Source organism: Amblyomma mixtum, chromosome 1 (assembly GCF_055824585.1).
Source record: "Amblyomma mixtum isolate Tamu chromosome 1, ASM5582458v1, whole genome shotgun sequence".
Classification (NCBI taxonomy): domain Eukaryota; kingdom Metazoa; phylum Arthropoda; class Arachnida; order Ixodida; family Ixodidae; genus Amblyomma; species Amblyomma mixtum.
The window spans coordinates 95074407-95090618 of record NC_143012.1 but is presented as its reverse complement, the minus strand read 5'-3'; the positions used below and the strand labels follow the sequence as shown (position 1 = coordinate 95090618).

The window sequence follows — 16212 nt, the reverse complement described above, 5'->3', positions numbered from 1 at the left end:
TAGTTGCCAATTTTCGGGCGAGGGGGATGAGGGTAATGTTAAAGAGAAAGGGGGAAAGGACGGACCCTTGAGGGGTGCCGATACTCTGAAGCGTGCAGGAGGGGGAAGACAGTGGGCCGAAGTGTATCTCAGCCGTGCGGTCAGTGAGGAATGCTTGAATGTAGGCGTACGTGCGCACACCCACATTCAAGGGGGATAGGGCAGTCATGATCGCCTGATGTTCAATGCGATCAAAAGCTTTGGAAAGATCCAAAGCTAAGACTGCCTTGGTGTGACCTGGAAGAAGCGGGTCAAAAAGGTCGTGTGTGAGTTGCAGCATGGCGTCCTGTGCGGATAGATGGGGCGGAATCCCACCATGCTATGCGGGTAAAGATTGTTGTCCGCCATGTGACTTGTGAGTCTCGCTAATACAACATGCTCGAGGAGCTTCCCGAGGCATGAGGTCTGCGAAATCGGGCGAAGGTTTTGAATGGTAAGTGGTTTGTTGGGTTTGGGTATGAATATTACCTTCGCGTGACGCCACGACTGCGGGAGGCTGCCCTCCCTCCAGCACTGGTTGAAGTATTTCGTAATCTGGGTGATCGATCGGTCACCCAGATTACGGAGCATGGAGTTTGTGATTTGGTCTGCACCAGGTGCTGAATTAGCGCGGAGAATCAGGAAGGCCGCTCTGACTTCCGTCTCCGTGATGTAGGTGTCGAGTGTTGGATTTGCTTGTCCTGTGTAGTGCGGTAGAGGTGTAGGGGCGCCTGGAGAGGTGTACATGGTTTGAAGTGTGTCTAGGAGGGTGTCGGGATCGTCAATGTGTTCGTGTGTGAGGCGTGTAACGTGGTGCAGTGTTGCTGATTTGGTGCGTGTGGGGTCAATGAGGTGTCGGAGGAGTTGCCATGCGCGTTTGCTGGACAGGTTGCCTGCGATGCCGTCACATATCTGTCCCCAGTTGGAGCGGCAGAGCTCCTCAGAGTGTTGTTGGATTTGTGTCTGCAGCGCGGCCAGCCGCTTTCTAAGTGTCCTGTTAAGTTTGTTGCCTTTCCAGCGTTCCAGGAGGCTGTGATAAGCTTCCCAGAGGTGGGCTAGGCGTGTGTCGAGTGTAGGGGTTTCGGTTGTAGTTTCAATGTGTCGCGTGTTGTGGTGAACGTCATGCCTGAGTGATTGCACCCATGCGTCGATGTCCGCGATGGGAGTGTCTGGGAGGGCGGTGCGTACAGAGCGAAAGGCATCCCAGTTAATGAGTTTGTGTGTTGTATTTGCGTGACGGGGTGGCTTGTACGGGACAGTCATTTGTATAATGTAATGATCACTGCCCAGTGTATGTTGTGTTCTGTTCCAGGTAACGCCTACCAACCGAACTTTTGCAGTTGTCGTCCGGACTCTCGCCGCACACGTGGATTATGCGCAAGAAAGTGCGTCTTGGAAGGGGTCACGTGGTAACGCTGTGCTTCCATGTTCCAAAACGATTTGCAAAGAAACTGCTACGTGTACCATTGAAAACTTCTTTTCACTACGACGACGGTTGCAACGGTGCTATCGGTCTCCCAGCAAGATCTCTGAGGGCTTAGGTTGCTACTTTTCCTGTTGAGTACTGCCCATGAAATTTTCACAGCTAGACCATAGACTTTGAAACTCTAGTAGGACCGGAGACGTGGAAGCGATGTTGATCACTCACGACAGGCACATCCTGCTCGTAGTCGAGGTAGTCAGGGTTGGAAACTGGCTCCGTCGTACCGGGCGAGTGGTCGCCCGCCGGGTCGCGATGCTTGCGCCGAAGCTTGCGCCCTCTGCGAACGGTGGCACAAGAAACGCGCTGCATACTCACATGGCGGCATCTCCATGAATCCATGAAGTCAGGAAAGCAGTTTTAGTGAGCGCTCTGGTCTTTCTCGCGGTAAAAAGAGAAAAGCATGCATACTTGAGGTCGAGGATCTGTGAGATAATAGGCACTTTTAGCATACCGTGTACCGTGTTATCGTTACCGGTATCGTAGTACCGGGAGCCCGCGCGCAGCCAATGCGCATGAGAAAATCGCCTTGACGGCGGCAGATGGCGCCACGTACCCACGAGCTGCGCGCGCACCTGCAGCATCGGTGCCAATCAGCGCGTGCTCAGCGGCGGTTGGCGGGCTCCCGGTACTCCGGTAGCGGTAACGCTAACACGGTACTCGATATGCTAAAGGTGTCTAATTTAAGTCGGCCTCTCCAGTACCTTCAGCGCCGCTGACCACAAAATGAACTCTTTCTGATGTTTTCATTAGCCTGTATGAAACGGTAAGGGAGAATGCTGTACCTGTTTCTATATATACAATTGTATACAAATCGGAAAATGTTTTCTGATTTGTATGCAGTTACTCGATGCATCGCGCAGGACACGCAATTCCACAAACGCGATTCATGGTGCGGGTAAAAATTACGAAGGGCACTTAAGACTAATAACACCCTGTGAATCAAAAGCATTTCTGTGCCATCGTGGGCGACTACTTAAAGGGCAACTGAAATGGTTTTAGAATTCGATGAGTTTTAGCTTGCCGAATGTGCGAAATGTGCTGGTAAATCCTGCGAAATCATTTTGCTCTAGCATTTCAAATGATGGCGTAATCGCCGAATAAAGTTGTCGTCGGCGTTCAGGCTTCTCTGAAGTGCACAGCGACGGGCAGAGGCCCGATAATGACGTCACGTATGACGGCACTGTGTTTCGAGGGAAGAAACGGTTATTCCATGGAAGAAAACCGACGCCATCGAAGGTGAAGCTCACAATACATTGTTCGGCGCCATCTGACGACGCAGAGCAGCATGCAAGCGTAAGCAGCAGACATCTGAAAGCGCTCCTCCGCTCCTCTACTCCCACAGCAACGTCATGCACCATGTCACGTGACTCGACGCGCCAACCGCAGAGCAGCGGAAATTTTCCACACGTTCTGGCTGCTACGCAGTTGGCACCCAGCCAAGCCCTCGACTCTGCGTGTCTGACGTCATACCTCACTCACATTGGTCACCCGTGTGTGACGTCACGACCTCTGCCGACTAATCCTGAATTAGCGTGGTGACGCGCAAGGCTTTTGTTTCGAAATTCAGATTTAGTGCTGTCGGATTCAAAAAATGTCGCAAGTGAATACTGAGTTTTTGTAGCCATATTCTTATAGCAGCGTGAAGGCTGTGTCGTCTCCGATTAACTTTTTGTTAGGTATGTAAAGTATAATTTTGTTCAGGAAAGTTCATGAAGCGATATGCTGCATTTGACGCCGAGTAACATTCGACCTTGAAATTTTAGCTAGGCACGAATGTACTCCCGGTTAATCAGTAAACTTTCAGAAAGGTGGAAAAAGATGGATGCGGCAGAAAGATAGGTGGGCGGGTGAAATTAAGAAGTTTGCGGGAATACGGTGGCCGCAACTGGCGAAGGACAGGGTTAATTGGAGAGACATGGGAGAGGCCTTTGCCCTGCAGTGGGCGTAGTCAGGCTGATGATGATGATTATTATGATGATGGGCTGCTCTAAACATCATTTGGGAACCCCCTCACCTTAGCATAAGTCGCGTCCCAATTGCAGTGGACAATGTTCAGTAAGTAATGAGCGCTGAAGCACCGTTCTTTTCAAAAGCAGAACGTGTATTTGCATGGACATACGAGTACTCTCACGCGCTGAAATGGTGCCTCATTTGTGCGCCAACATACCATGCACACACTCCCTTACTTCCAAAGTCTGGAACGCCAGCACAGTTACCTTGTGGAACTGTAACCTTTGAGCATTTGACGCAAAGAGCACGACCCCCTCTATAAACTTCCGACCTGCTCACTGACGCCACCCCTACGGCGGCGCGCGGACCTAAAAACTGTTGTGTAGGGACCGAAGTTACCGCCAGGTGTCGCCTGGACTAACCCCCACAGCAGACGATGCGATGTCGTGCGCGACGGTCCTGGCTGGTCCTGACGCACTACAGTGTGCGCTCTTCTGTTTGTTTTTCGTGTCCCTAGCGCGTGGATTGACTGATTCATGGGGTTCAACGTCTCAAAGCAGCACTCGGGCCATGAGAAGCACCGTAGCGGAGGGTTCCGAAATACGATTGACTACCTGATCCAGCGCACGAGCGATTTTGCCGTCGGAACGCATAGGTATGAAAAACAAACAACAGTATTATACAGCGCATGGCCTGGAAAATGCAAGTCTTATATTCCTTTTCTTGCTTCATTTTGTGCAGCAACGCTTCGCTGTCTGGTGCAAAAGTAATTCGTGCATGGGTAGTCAATACATTGATCTTGAAAACCATGCTAGTTCCTGCAGCGCGAAAAAAAATACAATTAGCGTACACTGTCACCCGTATTAATCGGTTACCTTTACGACCTGCTCATTCCAGGTTCCGTAAACTTTACCTTTATCATCCTGTCCAGAAGGGAGGATAATAGAGAACGGTAGGGGCGCCCGCGTTTTATGCGTTGGGGTCTAGTAATAGCGACCTTCTAACAACGAAAGCAACACAAGTCGGCGTGCCGCTACGTGCTACAGCGACTATTCGCGCCTACAGTATCTTGAAAATGACCCCTAACAGCGTTAATTCTCGCGGTTATGGCCACTGTTTGAGCGTCGGTGGAGCTTCACTGCAGGCATTACTGCCGCGTATCTCGATCGCATGGGAGGTGCCCCGAGCTTTCATTACTGCGGCTACATAAAGCGTTAGGAGGCAAACTGGACTTCATTCAGCAACTCTTGTGAGCGCTTCTCATCCATAGGAATGTTCCAAGCTTTATGTAGTATAACCAACTTTAATAATCTATGAAAATCTTGTTCTGAAAAACTTTATTTCCGTAGGATTTTCAACTTGAAAAAGGACATGTGTTCTGGTTGAACACTTTTAGACATCCTGTTGTTTGCAATACTAGATGAACCTGGGTGGTTAATCTTGATAACCACCTATTAACATTAGATCCACCTAATTAAAAGCCTCTGCAGAATGAAACTCAGGAACGATATTCTGCTGCAGCGAATGCATTACTTCTCAAAGTGAAATGCTTAGCGGTTAAATCTCGTTATGACTGCGACAAATTTTCACGATTTTCATGCTCAGTACTAATAGACAAAAATTTGGAATTCCATGCAAGTTCCATGCTGCAAACCTTTTGCACGCGGCTGTATGTAGTAGTTTTGCACTGCACGAAATAGAGGTAAAAAGCAAGCTCACAGTTCAAGCAAAGTTTTATTCCCTGAACATATGGTACATTCTAGCACCAGTACTTGTAGTGACCATTTCTGTTCACATTTGCAGACATTGCTTTTGAAGCATCACAAATGCAGGAAAATCAGTAATCCGAAACTGAAATTTTCCGACCAGCAGAACATATTTTATTAATGTACCATCATTAACACTGCCAAGTACAACCAGTATGCTACCAGTTAAAATTAGGCTGTATGACTAAGGACCTAATCGAATATATACAAGCTCCAACTACCTAGTCCCCAGCAATTTACCGACAGCCCACCAACATAACATCGGAAGCAAGTATACAGGCATCAGTTCCCCACTTCCTCTGGCAGAATAAAATCAACCCTGCTCTAGCGGCTACAACATACTGACCTAGGACGACAAATTCGCAAATGAGACCACACAGAATAATAATAGCTCCTTTAATTTTCATCATGAAGGTGAGGGAGGCACGGAGAAAAAGCTGAGAAGCATCCTGACCAGCTCCGGCTTCCCAGAAATACACACGATCATCTCCGAATGTCACAAAAGCAAACACCTGCGGCACGCAGCAACAAGCGGAGCACGCGGAGACAGCCGTGCGGAGAGCGGAGAGCAAAGCCGGCAAGGGGTAAGTTGCAGCGCCACTGCTTGCGGCGGCAGTTTGGCGAACTAAAAAAAACTAGACAAGCAAAAGCAAATCTGGCGACAGGGGGAGCGTCAGCATGAACAGGTCGGAAGTTTATAGAGGAGGTCGTGGCAAAGAGTACGTGCTCTACAGTTGATACGTACCAACCGTCAAATCCCTAATGATGTGCTCCACTCACCGGTCCTGCCCTGATATGAGTTTCTCATCGGCACTCATCGGCCCTGCCCTCCTTATATGAGTTTCTGTTGGCCCCGGATGTATTTTGCTTCTATTGGTATTCTCTCTCTTACCATAATACACCATGAGTAGCCTGTACCGAGCATTATGCGTCGACTGCATTGCATTACAACACTATAGTTGGTCCTCCAACCCGCGCTACAGTATTTAACAGGGTACAAAATGCTTACTTGAGCTGGACAGTTACAACGTCCGCTGCAGGGGTGGAGATTAGATGATACAGTGCCTGATAAATGCGCGCCTTGATGTAACGTTACACCTAATAGTATTCTTTCAATAGCTCCACTTATTGGCGTCAACTAATTCAACATATATTGTGCAATATTCTAGAAGCCGCGGCCCACATACGGACGAGTAGGTCAAATGTTTAAGGGAATCCCCCAAGGTGGAGTAGATTGGTAATAAGGGAGTAATTACTCATTGACGTCCACCCGAGGTGTAGCTTTCCTTTGTAGCCGTATGGCTGCGCTCGGGTGGACCTCAATGAGTAATTACTCCCTTAATACGGACGAGTACCGGCAGGACACAACTCTTATGCGCTTAGTGACGGGTACTGGCAGGACATAACTCTTATGCACGTAGCGAGTCAGTTTCTTGACGTTGCCAAGTTTTCTCACCGTGTAGAGCAGCGACTCACATTGGGCGCCCGAGCTTGCCCAGAAAGGAGTGGCGGTGCGTCGAGGGCGGAGACCAGTGGCCGATGTTGAGCGACGCCCTCTCGGCGCTCGTGTAGAGCACGTCCCCGGTCGAGGTGCCGGCTGGAGGGCTCATCGTAGGACGCACGGCCCCACGCTGACTGCGCCTCCCCCGAGGCACGCTGCTACGAACCTCGTCTTCTTCGGTAGTCGCCATGTTGTGTTTAAGCAGACGTGTTCGCTTACCCGCGCCTAGGGGGCGTAGGTATCGACCTCCGTAAATGAAATCAGAACGAAAAAAAAAGGAAGTGAGGTTGATTCCCTTTTAAAAGGAATTAGTCAACGCTATCATGATTTCAAACAGTGATGCGCCACTAAAAGATTCAACGCAAGTCGATTAATTCTGTTATCCCGCACGTAGAGCACCGCTCTTTGATTGATTGATTGATTGATTGATTGATTTTCATTTTCATTTTATTTCCTTAAAGGCCCCATGCCTGGGGTATTACGTAATGGGTGGTAACTAATAAAGAAAACGTTCTTACAACTGCACATAATTTGTTACATTTTCATTGAACTTGGATGAGCAGGTGATGGTGGCAGTGTCGCTTGGAAGGCCGTTCCAGTCTGCAGCTGTTCTGGGAAAAAGGGAATTGGCGAAGGTGACAGTGCGCGAGAGTGGACGGGACACATGAAAATGATGACTGGTGCGGAGTGATAATTTATTTATTTATTTATTTATTTATTTATTTATTTATTTATGTATGTATTGATTGATTGATTGATTGATTGATTGATTGATTGATTGATTGATTGATTGATTGATTGATTGATTGATTGAACAACTTTCATTTGCATCAGAAAAGACGTTACTCCTCGCCCACGGCACACAGGCCTGGAAGACGGGCAGTTGCGCTTCCGCGGCTCCACCTGGCGGAAGAGGCTGCTACCAGTCAAGGGCTGCCAGCCAGCCTCTTACCGCGGACGTACCACTCTTAGAAAAAATAATGTTGCAGAAAACACACACAAAAAGGCCGAGAAATACATAGGACAAGTGCTTGCCCTGTGTCTTGCTAGGTCCTTTCATGTGCGTCTTTTATGCGTAGCATATTGCAATCACTCAGTTCAGCCCTTGGGTGCGGCCGGGCAGCCACCAAACCACGTGACGTGACGTCTCGTGGTTTGGTGACGTCACGTCACGTGATGACGTGACGTCACCAAACCACGGTAAAAAAAGAAAAAGGAAAGGAAAAAAAATAGAAAAAAAAGAAAAAAAGGACAGCTGAGCATGGTGGCGGTTGCCACCGCCCCGTTTCAAAGGGGGCGCTCCTATCCATCCATACGTCACGGAGGAAAAGCTGCTGAGAAAATCGAGTGCCGCCAAGCAATACCTCGCGCAAAAAGACCGCGCAATATTCAACGCATTCTTGGCTTAACCAAGCTAAGTCTGGGCATCTTTTTTATTTTTTGCTATTATTTCTACCAAAATTCAGGACTTCAAGTTTTGTTAATATATCACTCTCTTTTTGCATCTCGTTAGGTTTCCCTACACGGCCGGCAGTGCGGCCCCCATAGCCTCGTGAACGCTCCGAATTTCAGGAGGAAGGGTATATGCTAGTCTTTGCCTCTGAAAGTTTCCAAGCGCCTTGTGTGCTACTAGAGATCCTGTACACGACATAGTAGCACATTTTGCAGCCAAGGACCTATCACAACGCTTGTGCGCCGGCTGAAGGTTCTCCACGCTGTAATGCCAAAGCTTCTATTTGCAAGCTTTCCTCAGGGAGCACAAAAATGAAAGCATCTTCACGTCTACTAAAAGGAACCAACAGCCACAGTTTGCATCGCCCTTGGTTTCACAAAGGAAAAGTTTGTAATGAGTTTGTATTATTTGAATTCTTAGCTTTTTGCAGAAATGTTTTTGTTGCCCAGTGTTTTCTCTCACTTCAACTAAGGGTATTATGGATGTCCAACAAAAGTTTACTCATTTCTCAGTTTCTTTTGTCAATTTATTTATTCAGTAGCTTAAGAACCACGAAATTATTGATTTTAGCCTCTTCGCTTGACTAGAGACAAATAAAACTGATGTTTACATATATAGCCAGCCGCCGCAGTGGCTCATTGGTTATGGTGGTCGGCTGTTGACCCGAAAGACGCGAGTTCGATCCCGGCCGCGGCGGCTGAATTTCGGTGGAGGCGAAATTCTAGAGGGCCGTGTACTGTGCGATGTCAGTGCCCGTTAAAGAACCCCAGGTGGTCGAAATTTCCGGAGCCCTCCACTACGGCGTCCCTCGTAGCCTGAGTCGCTTTGGGACGTCAAACCCCACAAACCAAACCAACCCAACATATATAGCCTCTTCTGGAAAGCCACACGATGGGGACGGCGAAGGAGGGAGAGGCTTACCACAGCATGCCACAACTGCTTTTCCCGTCCGTCCGCGCCGTCGTAGAGATGTGAAGGCCTGAAAAAAACACTGCAATTTTGGAGAAAAAAAAACACGTTTTTTTCGTTCTTTCTTTCAGATGAGAAAAAATGACAAAAACATCGAAAAATTCACAATACATTTTCAAGGTTTTATGATTGCTTGCTTTCAGTTTAGGTTTCTGTTTGTGCTTTGAAAACCATTACATCGCGCATCGTTGAACGATTGGAGAGCAGTCGTCATCGCCGGTGCCAGGTAGTGCTTTTAAAACGTTCGTGCTGCAAGTACGCGGTTTGAAGGCCAGGTCACATATAAGATCCAGGCTTGGCTTAAAAACACACTAATACTTGAACTCACGGCTGAAGTAGAACAAAATGGCTGCAAATTCTACAGCCCGACACACACGTCATAAATAACATAGACTGCTGTGCACGTAAGCGGTTCTGCTGCGCATAGTGACGCATCCAGTGACAGTGACTCTGAGTCCGATATGGAGTCACTTATAGATCAGTTTTCATGTTCCCTTTCTCGGTGCAATAGAACAAGAAGTTCGTTCCACAAATATGTTATTTATATCTCCATATTCACCTCAAGTGCAAATCATTATTTATCTTCTCGGTGCAATAGAACAAGAAATTCGTTTCACAATACGACATCTATAACTGCATATTCGACTGAACTTCGGAGCATTATCATTGATCGTTGTGCTGTTGAAAATAAATCTGTTTTTGTCACATTTTACAAAATTTCCAAATTTTCACGAAAAAAACCTTGAAAAAAAAAACGGTTTTTTTTTCATGCCATTCAAAATTTCTAGAAAATTTACATCTCTACGCCGTCGTCCGGTATCGCTGTTAGTCATGCGCATGCGATCTACTGCAGCCCGTGGACGACGCGGAGCCAGTGACGTCGGATGACGTTGTGCTCTGTCCGCGGTCGGAGTCAGTGATTTCGTCCGTCGCGTGAATCGGCCTTTATCATCGTCGATGTATCACTGATGGATGAATCAAACGCTCATGCCCCGCTATCCAATAGCTGGGCATGCGCGCTTGATTGCACGAGCACGTCGTTTCTTCTCCAATTCTTTCAGTTGAAAGTTGGCGCTCGCCCTGTGTACCTGTCGTATCCTTGTTTCTCAAGGCCCCTTCCAAATCGTAACTTATCAACTAGCCCATACTACCACTTTGCTCAATACTGCGCTCCCTTTGGATCAGTACGGTGCAGGAGACAAAGCGGCTTCTGCTACAACGGAACAGGAAGGTTTATGGTTTTTCCGGGGATATTCACGTCCCAAAGCTACTCAGGCTATGCGGGACAACGTAGTGAATGGGTCCGGAAATTTCGACCACCTGGGGCTCTCTAACGTGCACTGACATCGCACAGCACACGGGCGCCTCTAGAATTTCGCCTCCATCGAAAATCCGCCGCCGCGACCGGGATCGAACCCGCGTCTTTCGGGACCGCAGCCGAGCGCCATATGCGCTGAGCCACTGCGACGGCCGGAACAGGAATGAAAATGGCTGAGGCTTAACTTGGTTAAGCCTGGAGAATGCGAAGCATCATCGTGTCGCGTAATTTGGAGGCGCACAACCACAGCGACGGCGCGAGGTGGGCCCCCGTTTCTCCACTGTCGTGACGTCATCGTGTCACGTGGTGTGACGTAATGTACCACGTGATTTGGAGGCGAACAACCACAGCGACGGCGCGAAGTGGGCCCCCGTTTCTCCACTGTCGTGACGTCATCGTGTCACGTGGTGTGACGTCATGTATCACGTGATTTGGAGGCGCACAATCACAGCGACGGCGCGAAGTGGGCCCCCGTTTCTCTACTGTCGTGACGTCATCGTGTCACGTGCTGTGACGTCATGTATTTATTATTTATTTATTTATTTAGGAATACTGCAGACTCCTTCTGGAGTCCAAGCAGGAGTGGGAAACACATGAATAATACCAAAAATACATGAATAATACCAAAAAGACACATGAATACTACCAAAAATACAAAATGAAGTCAAAGAAAAAAGTCATACATTCAAACTTTTCAACGCAGCAATGAATTCCACTTCGTCAGGAGAATCGACAACATTCTGAGGCAGCTTATTCCAGTCGGACACAGTAGTAGGAAAATAGGAATATTTAAATGAATCGATGCAAGATTGGTATACTTTTAAGATTTTCCCGTGGTTAGACCGTGTGTTAGCTCGAGGTGCAGGGGTAAGGTAGAGAGTCTTGTTTATTTTTGTCTTATTATTGTACAGGAGGTACAAGAACTTAAGCCTGTATTCTGTGCGTCTGGATTTGAGGGTCTGAAGATCCAAGAGATTAATCATCTTTGTTACGCTATCTCTTCGTCTGTAGCGGTTGCAAATAAAACGGACGGCCATTCTCTGTACTTTTCCAACTTATCTATATTTGTTTTGGTGTAGGGGTCCCATATGCATGACGCATACTCCAAAATCGGTCTAACCAGGGATTTGTATGCAGTGAGCCTCACCTGTGTTGGGGCTGTCGCCAATTTTCTTCGAATCCCCCATAAGGCCTTACGTGCGGTACAACATATGTTGTCAATATGTTTGTTCCAGGTTAAAGTTGATGTTATTGTGACTCCTAGATATTTTACAGCTGATACTTCGTTAATTACATCCCCGCCAATATTGTATGTGTGAGCTAATGTTTGCTTCTTGTTTGAGACACGAAGAACAGAGCATTTTTTTATGTTCAGAGCCATTTCCCACTTTTCGCACCAGCTGTAAATATTGCCAAGATTCGCGTTCAGGAGTTCTTGATCGTGTGATGACCTGACCGTTGTGTACACAACACAATCGTCCGCAAAAAGTTTAACTACTATTCCAGGGTCTATCTCGGTAACAATATCATTGATATAAATAAGGAACAAAACCGGGCCCAGGACAGACCCCTGGGGTACACCTGATGTCACTGGAAGGCTATCTGAAGAACTATTATTTACGTTAACATACTGTGCGCGGTTGTCAAGATAGGCTTTTATAAAGTCAATAAGTATTCTGTTTATTCCAAAGTTATAAAGCTTTTCTATCAGTTTATTGTGTGGCACCTTATCAAACGCCTTGGCAAAGTCCAGGAACACTGCATCGATTTGACCTCTGTCATTAATTGCAAGAAAAAAGTCATGGAAGGTAGTAACTAACTGTGTGATGGTGGAGAGCCCGCGCCGAAACCCATGCTGGGCATCTGACAATAAGCGGTTTTCTTCCAAATATTCAACTAGTTCTCTGCAAATTATGTGTTCCAATAGCTTCGAACTAACTGAGGTTAAGGAAATGGGGCGGTAATTGGATACCGTTGTACGATCACTGGATTTGAAAATAGGGACAACACGCGCGTTTTTCCAGTCGGCAGGAAGTGCTGAGCTTGATAACTGTCGTGTCCGGTCGCTGTGTTGAATGCAGCGAAGACGCACACGGTACTTTAAGACTTCGTTTATTTAAAGCTGAAGAGGGTGCGACCAGCGTCGACCGAGGTAGGAGCCGAACTGGCCGCCCGAAGAAAGGACGGAGCGGAGAAGCGTCCACGGGAGGGAGTGGCTTCCAAGAACAGGAGAAGGGTGCGGGGGCGCACCGTGGGGGGGATCTGGTGACAGCGTGCGACGAGGGGCAAGTGTCGTTAGGAGGAGGATTGAGTGGTCGTTAGGAGGATGCGGGTGGTCGTTAGGGGCGCACACACACAAACACACACAAAAGCGATAAGGGGACACAACACTTCCTTCCCCCTTAGAAAGTTGCCTGGTATCGTGCAGGGGGTCGGCGCTCACGCGTGGAGGCGCGCTGGCTTTGTGCGCTCGGGGGAGAAACACTTGTAGGCTGGCTGTTGTTCGCTGTGTCTCCTGGGTCTGTCCTGGGCGAAGTCTCTTCTTCCGGGAAGAGGTGCCAGGCTATGTGGGAAAATGGTGCACGTGTTCTCTCCGCTGGCGGACAGCTCTCAGACGGCGTCGTAAATCTACGCAGCTGGTTGAGATGTCGGCGTGCTACTGTGCCATGTATGTTGACGAGCCAAGAGCGCAGGCCTATGCGTCTGACAATTGTAGCTTCCTCCCAGCGTGGCTTTTTCAGAAACTGTCGGGCGAGGACGCGCTGCCCCTCATTAAGCGTGCCGCAGCGCGGAATTGCTTTTTCTTCCCGGAACGTCTCTGCCTTTGGCTCGGGGAGGATGGCTGTGAGCTGGGTTCGCATTTCACGCTCGAACATCATTTTCGAGGGGGTCTCGCCTGTTGTGCTCTGAACCGTCGTGTGCTGCTTGAAGAGAAAGCGCGCAAGGCGGCGCTGCAGCGAGCCTGTCTGATCTCTTTCAAGGGCGCGTTTTAGCTCGGCTACGTAGCGCTCGGCTTGTCCGTTTGTCGCTGGGTGGTAGGGGGCCGATGTAACTGAGGAGATCCCGTTGTCGCGATAAAACTTGAGAATCTCCGCAGACACAAACGGTGTTCCGTTGTCCGATACTACCTTGCGTGGCAGGCCGAACGTTGCAAATAGTGATCGGAGGTTGTCAATGACTGCTGCCGAAGTCGTCGGTCCCATTTGCCTTATCTCAAGCCACTTTGTGTAGGCGTCTACGACCACAAGGAAAGTGCAGCCCTCAATTGGTCCTGCAAAATCAATGTGCAGTGTGTGCCATGGTGTGTCTGGCTTTTCCCATTCTGGGACAGGAGCTTTCGGCGGGGCGCTCCGGCTGCTCTGGCAAGGCTTGCATTCTCGCACCACTGTTTCGATGTCGTTGTCAATGCCAGGCCACCACATGTAGCTTCTGGCACACTTTTTCATTGCAACGATGCCCCGATGTCCGGCGTGGATGAGAGACATAGCTTGTGCGCGTAGTTCTCTCGGCATCACAACTCGGGACCCAAATATGATGCAGCCGCGATGGGTGCTCAACTCTGTAGCTCGCCTGCGGTAAGCGTCGAAGTTGTCCCCTTTGAGTTTATGCACGTTGCCTTGTTGAACAGCTGTGTAAACTAGCCGGAGAGCTGCGCACTTCTGCGTAGATGCTGCAACTGTGCCTGCTGTAAGCGGAGGTTCTGGCAGTGCTTCGAACATCAGAACGTCTCCTGGTGGAAATGGTTCGTCAACAGTTGCGTCTAGTGGCAGACGGCTTAGCGCATCGGCGTTTTGATGTTTACTGCATATCATCACGCCTAGTGGAGAAAACCAGTTTCTCCCTAGAAGGCTTGATCCTGTGCCCTTCACAACAAGCAGAGGTAGCGTATGGGTCTGGCCGTTGTAGTTAACCTGCACGTTGGCAGAGCCCAATAGTGGCAGATTCTGTCCTGACCACGTTCGCAGGTGCGTGTCGTCTTGTTGCAGGGCGGGTGCGTCAGATGGCCATGAAGTTCGGAACGTGTCCTCACTGATCAGAGTACAGGCTGCGCCGGAGTCCACCTCGAACTTAATCAGCTGGTGATGTACGCTTACTTCTGTAAAAATCTTCGGTCGCGTGCCGAGATTCATGGTGTTCAGGTCGTACAACACAGATGGTGTTGCTGATGTTGTTCCATGGAGATCAGATAGCGGCGTATTCTCTGAGGCGTTGACGCTGTGATTAGGCTGGGAAGGTGACTTTATCTTGGCAAGTCTCCGTTTCGTAATGCATGCTCTTTCGATATGCCCTCGCTTGTGGCAAAAATTACACGTGGCTGACTGGAATCGACATCCCTGGGGGTTGTGTTGGTCGTCACACCGCCAGCAGCGTTGTGCCTTTTTGACCGATTTTACAACAACAGAAGGCTTGCGCACCTGGTTGCTTGTTTGGTGTACCGGCTCGGTGTTCCGGCGAATCCCTCTCTGCTGGTGACCGGCGCTCTCCGCTCGAACGGCGATGTCGTAAGCTTTGCTGAATGTGAGGTCCTTCTCAGCGAACAGGCGCTGCTGCAGTGACTCATCACTCAGTCCGCACACAAATCTGTCGCGTAACATCACGTCCAAGGGAAGCATGGTGGTGTTAGCAGAAGAAGCTGCGTCTCCCTCCTGCCCGGTAGCTGTTGTCGACAGCGTTCCAAAATTGCAGTCGGCAGCGAGCTTCTTGAGCGCTGCTTCGTAGGCGCTCACTGTTTCTCCTTCCAGTTGATCTCGTCGTTGGAAGCGAGCCCGGCTGTAGACCTCGGATGGCCTTGGGTCGTAGTGCTTTTGCAGCGCTTTTACGATGTCGTCGTAAGACACTGCCGCTGGTGTGCTTGGCTGAATAAGGGCGCAGACAGTATCGTAGGTCTGCTCCCCGCACAGCGTCAGCAGGTTGGCCCTCTTCAAGGCTGGGTCTGTGATGTTGTTAGCTTCAAAGTAGAACTGAAGGCGTCCAACCCACGATGACCACGATGAGCCGTTGAATTCTGGTATCTGATTGGGAAACCCTCGCGTAGCCATGGCTTGTCAATAGCGTTGCGTAGCGCGGGTCGAATCCACTTTCTCGTCGCCACTGTCGTGTCCGGTCGCTGTGTTGAATGCAGCGAAGACGCACACGGTACTTTAAGACTTCGTTTATTTAAAGCTGAAGAGGGTGCGACCAGCGTCGACCGAGGTAGGAGCCGAACTGGCCGCCCGAAGAAAGGACGGAGCGGAGAAGCGTCCACGGGAGGGAGTGGCTTCCAAGAACAGGAGAAGGGTGCGGGGGCGCACCGTGGGGGGGATCTGGTGACAGCGTGCGACGAGGGGCAAATGTCGTTAGGAGGAGGATTGAGTGGTCGTTAGGAGGATGCGGGTGGTCGTTAGGGGCGCACACACACAAACACACACAAAAGCGATAAGGGGACACAACAATAACGAAGCAGTAAAGATTGCGTGCAAGTAGTGCGATATCCACTCTGCGTAACGGTGCAGAAATGCTGTAGGAATATTGTCTGGCCCCACTGCTTTTTTCACGTCCAAGTTTAAGAGTAAATTGTAATATTGTAAAGAGTAATATGCGCCTCCAAATCACGTGATTTGGAGGCGCATAACCACGGTGAAGGGCTGAAGTGGTAGCTAAAGTAGTATGCTTCGCATAAAAAAGATAGCAACGTGGTGGCTAAAACAAGTCACCGCTGACGTATACTCACGATGCTGCAGGCGAAATATCGTCGTTATAGGCAACTACTCTCAC

General features: G+C 49.2%; 1 protein-coding gene across 1 annotated transcript in view; it reads right to left on the bottom strand.

Moving 5' to 3' along the window:
* Window positions 1–1773, bottom strand: part of LOC149367254 (PHD finger protein 24-like) — a 45109-nt gene extending 43336 nt beyond the window's left edge. Inside the window, exon 1 of the mRNA XM_089566922.1 lies at window positions 1667–1773. The gene's annotated coding sequence lies outside the window, so the exon portion shown is untranslated. The remainder of the gene's footprint in view (window positions 1–1666) is intronic.
* Between the last annotated feature and the right edge of the window lie 14439 nt (window positions 1774–16212).